Consider the following 5,652-nt stretch of genomic DNA (forward strand, 5'->3'; position numbering starts at 1 on the left):
GTCTATCATCGATCTGTATTTCTTTCCTGATTTACTTTAATAAGAATTCTTGAGATTTAGGGCATCAATTAGATGTCTTCTCAATCATCTTTGGCTCTATTGAAAATTAGGTCTCATTGTTAGTGAGACTGCACTTGCAGTACAGTGTGAAGTTCTGGTAGCCAGGCTATAGGAAGGATGACATTAAGCTGGAAAGGGTGCAGAAAAGATTCACAACGATGTTACCAGGGGAGTCTTTTTCCCAGGCTCAGGGAAAGGTTTAAAAGGGATCAGAGAGGCAACTTCTTCACGCAGTGAGTGTTTGGATCAAGCTGCCTGTGTTGGTAAAATCATCTTGAATAGAAGTTGACAGACAAAAAAATTTGCAGAATTGCCTTTAAGGTTAACTTGTTAGATAGCAGTGAAGTATTGGTTTGTTATTATTGTCATGGATGCGGAGGTACTTTGTAAACATTTGTTTTGCACGTTCTGCATGCAAATAATGCCATACATGAGTACAATCAAACCTTACAGCACATAGAGCAAAATGGAAAGCAAATATTGTGTTCATCCACAGAGAAAATGCAAATTTAAAAAAAGTGAAATGACCTCAATGTGGTATGTTGGGAGATTGGGATTAACATATGAGAGTCTGATAACAGCAGGTAACAAGTTATTGTTGGGTCTGCTGGTATGTGCTTTCAAGCTTCTGTATTTTTTGCCTGACAGGGGTGTTAGTGATCCATGATTATGTTGGCTGCATCTGCGAGGCAGCATGAAGTGTAGATGAAGTAGATGAGAGGAGGCTGGTTTGCGTGATGTGCTGGGCTGTATTCACCCCTCTCTGTCATTTGCTACAGTGTTGGGCAGAACAGTTGCCAAACGAAGCTGTGATGCATGGAAGCCGCGATAGGATGGTTGCTATGGTGCATCTGTAGAAATTGGTAAGAGTGATTGGAGACATGCCGAATTTCCATAGTCTACTGAGCAAGTAGAGAAGTTGGTGTGCTTTCTTGGCCGTAGCACCATTGTGGTTGGATCAGGACAGATTGGTAGTGATCTTTATAATTATACTGGGAAACCCGAGTTGGGAATACTGGGAATCTGCTGACCATCTCCACTTCAGCACCGTTGATACAGACTGGGATGTGGACCCCACCCCACATCCTGAAGTCAATAACCAGCTCCTTCACTTTACCAACACTGATGGAGAGGTTGCTGTTTTAACACCATGTTACTCAGCTCTCTATATCCTTCTTGTACTCCATCTAGTCATTGCTCGAGATCTGGCCCACTGCAGTGGCGTCATTTGCAAACTTGTAAATATAGCTTCAGCAGAATTTGGCTGCAGTCATGAGCGCATTGAGTACTGGAGATTAAACACAATTGACTGATGTAACATGTTTATTCTGTTGCAGATTTCCAATGCTGCTTTGCATGAAATTAAAATTATACCATTGAATGTAGTTATATTTCTGAGAATTCAGTCTAAGTTTATTGTATCTTTGGTGAGTTAATCTATGCAAAACATTAGGTCCACAGTTCTCGGATATAACAGCAAATGAAGAGAAATTGGCGGGTTATTTAGAAATTAATCCTTAAAGAGAGCGTAACTCGTTGGATAAATGAGATTGTCACTAGGCAGCATCTCCCCCCTTCCCCCCCCCCCCACCACCCAGTAAATTTGTCTTGTGGAAATCTTTCATCATGTTGAAAGATTTTCACGAGTTAACAAGTTTCCCGGGTACCTGCCGTTAGCGTTACGAGTTCCGACGTTCCCGCTACGTTAATTCTACGTGATTACCACGCGTTTGATTTGTTTCAAACTCTGGATCACTCGTGGGTGGACTCGCATCGTGAGACAGGGCCATAATTCTACCATTAACCACTGGTGCACTATCCTGTGCTCTTCCATCTGAATTCCTTCCTTTGATGTTTCCAGATGGAAGCCACTCCTCAGTAAAAGGCACATAATGGATGGGATTTATATAGCGCCTTTCTAATACTCAAGGCGCTTTACATTGCATTATTCATTCACTCCTCAGTCACACTCGGTGGTGGTAAGCTACTTCTGTAGCCACAGCTGCCCTGGGGCAGACTGACGGAAGCGTGGCTGCCAATCTGCGCCTACGGCCCCTCCGACCACCACCAATCACTCACACACATTCACACACATACACACACAGGCAAAGGTGGGTGAAGTGTCTTGCCAAGGACACAACGACAGTATGCACTCCAAGCGGGATTCGAACCGGCTACCTTCCGGTTGCCAGCCGAACACTTAGCCCATTGTGCCATCTGCCCGCATGACAGCCCGCTTGGAGTTTGCCAAAAGGCATGTGAAATACGATTCTCTGGTCTGATGAAACCAAGATTGAACTCTTTGGCCTGAATGCCAAGCGTCACGTCTGGAGGAAACCAGGCACCGTTCATCACCTGGCCAATACCATACCTGCAGTGAAGCATGCTGGTGGCAGCATCATGCTGTGGGGATGTTTTTCAGCAGAAGGAACTGTGAGACTAGTCAGGATCGGGGGAAAGATGAACGGAGCAAAGTACAGAGAGATGCTTGATGAAAACCTGCTCTAGAGCGTTCTGGACCTCAGACTGGGACGGAGGTTCACCTTCCAACAGGACAACGACCCTAAGCACACAGCCAAGACACCGCAGGAGTGGCTTCATGACAAGCCTGTGAATGTCCTTGAGTGGCCCAGCCAGAGCCCGGACTTGAACCCGATCGAACATCTCTGGAGGGACCTGAAAATAGCTGTGCATCGACACTCCCCAACCAACCTGATAGAGCTTGAGAGAATCTGCAGAGAAGAATGGGAGAAATTACCCAAATACAAGTGTGCCAAGCTTGTAGCGTCATACCCAAGAAGACTTGAGGCTCTAATCACTGCCAAAGGTGCCTCAACAAAGTACCGAGTAATGGGTCTGAATACTTACGTAAATGTGATATTTCAGTTATTTCTTTTAAATTACTTTGCAAAAATTTCTAAGCACCTGCTTTCGATTTTTTATTATGGGGTATTATGTGTAGATTGATGATAAAAATAATGAATAATGATTTAGGATAAGGCTGTAACGTAACAAAATGTAGAAAAAGTGAAGGGGTCTGAATACTTTCTGAATGCACTATAGCCTTGTCTGCATTACACGATGTCATGGGCTTCACCCGTGATAGTATGTTGATTCCACAGATTAAACTTCTCTTCTTCTTCTTGCGTATGGTGGGCACAGCCTAAAGTTGTAGAAGAACTTGTTCTATTTGATCTTATTTGATTGTGCACGGCAGGTTGATTGCATTCATCGAAACAGGACGGACCACGTGAAGGTTGCAATCTTCCACCTCCACAGATTAAACTGAAACTGAAAAATGCTCATCATATCTTTTACAGCAGATAAACAACATGTGCCATATTGCAGTTTCATTCTCTATACATTGGAAAGGATTTAAACAATATCCTGAAGAAGGGTCTCGACTCGAAGCGGCACCCATTCCTTCACTCCAGAGATGCTGCCTGTCCCGCTGAGTTACTCCAGCTTTTTGTGTCTATCTTTGGTTTAAACCAGCATCTGCAGTTCTTTCCTTCACATAAACAATATCCTCTGTTTGGACTTGCAGTAACACAAATGTTTTTGCCTCCTCTGGCCACACATGTGCTTGATTTAACATTTTAGCTTCTGCTGTAGTAGTTAAGCCCTGCCTGCTTAAAGTTTGATGTGTCAGTCACCCAACACTTGTGTTGGTATTTGCATGTTCAAGCCACATTCAGAATACTTGTGACGGTTGTCTTGGCTGTATTTCAACACAGGGCTGAAGGAGCCTTACACCTGGAGATAGCGTTTATCAGATGAGATGTTAAATTGAATCCCCGTCAGTATCCCTGAGTGACTTAAAAGATCCTAATTGAAAACTTCACATTTAAAACTCCACATCCTTTGCTCATCTATTTCAGTCTCTGCTTCCCATTTTGCGAATTTACTCACAAGCCAACACAAAATAATAGAATGTTTTAAACATGAATTGCCAGCTCCACAGCAAACAATGAAGTAAGTCAGCAAGAAGAAAAATAACTTGCACAGGCGGATACCATATAATAACATGTTCTGTTATTATAAGATAATATGCCCAACTTCCCACCTCAGCCAATTCTGAAACAAACACCTTTCAAATGCTGTTGGATGTGCCTAATGCAAAAGCAGTTGGACAGGTATTGTTCCGTTTAGATTATTGCCATGTGTACCAAGGTACAGTGAAAAGCCTTTGTTGCGTGCTAACCAATTAGCAGAAAGACAATACATGATACAATCGAGCCATTCACAGTGATAAGGGAATAACCTTTAGTGCAAATTAAACCCAGTAACGTCTGGTCAAATATAGTCCGAGGGTCCCCGATGGGGTAGATAGTAGTTCAGGATTGCTCTCTGGTTGTGGAAGGATGGTTCTGTTGCCTGATAACAACTGGGAAGATACTGTCCCTGAATCTGGAGGTGTGTGTTTTCACACTTCTAGCAAACGTATAATTGGGCAGCACTGTGGCGCAGCAGTAGAGTTGCTGCCTCACAGCGCCAGAGATCCAGGCAGGATCCTGACTATGGGTGTTGTCTGTGCGGAGTTTGTACATTCTTCCTGTGACCATGTGGGTTTTGTCCAGGTGCTCCGGTTTCCTTTGACACACCAAAGACATGCAGGTTTGTAGCTTAATTGGCTTCTGTAAATTCACCCTAATGTGCAGGATAGAACAAGCATACAGGGGATCGTGGGTCAGCATGGACTCGATGGACCAAAGGGCCTATTTCCACGTTGTGTCTCTAAAAAAAAACTAAAAGTGCATAAGTGGATATGTTACAACTTACAGGATAATCACGCATTATATTACGAAATGGTCAACTGATAAGGTTTTGTGGGACTTGACACATTCCATTTCTGTGGTCGCAAAAGAAGAACTGACTATGTAGGCATCCCTTATCGGCACTGGGACAGTTGGAACAGGATACAGGTTGCCGCCAGGTATGGCAGTGTTCCGTTCCTGTGAACTGTTCGTAACCCGGGCAGTTCAAATGTCGGAAATGTGGCCGTGAACGACGTTCCCTGGTGGAAGAAGATGTATTCCGTCCCTCAGTAGCCGGTCGATCCATCCCGCTGATCGTTCTTTGTATGTGCTGTACACATGTCAGTGCTTCATAACCTGAGGAGAACCTGTACAAAGAGTGTAGACTACAGGGTCATCGTTCTTGCTTGGGGTCAGTGAACAAGGTGTTTGGTAGCATCAGGGATGGACACAAGAGTTGTCTATAAGTGGTCCATGAGACGGCAGAAGTATTAGTATTAGTAGAAAGAACATCTGCTTGGGTATGCAGATAATGCAAATGATCAATTATGGATCTTATTCGTTCTGGAAAGAACGGGAGAAAAGGTATAATAATGGATTTGTTCTGTGGAGTTGGTTGCCCAAGGTTTTTGTTGACTCTCTCCACCGGTGATATATATGAATTTTTGGTGCTTGAGTCTAGTGTGATTCTTTAATCGCTTCTTTCCACTAAAATTGGCCATCTAGTTACCTATCTGTTTTTGTCCAAAATCCATCTTTACCTTGGGTGGCCCAGTGGCCCAGTTAATAGAGCTGCTGTCTTACAGGTCCAGCAACCTGGGTTTGATCCTGACTT

The sequence above is a fragment of the Amblyraja radiata genome, chromosome 24 (assembly GCF_010909765.2).
Source record: "Amblyraja radiata isolate CabotCenter1 chromosome 24, sAmbRad1.1.pri, whole genome shotgun sequence".
Lineage (NCBI taxonomy): Eukaryota > Metazoa > Chordata > Chondrichthyes > Rajiformes > Rajidae > Amblyraja > Amblyraja radiata.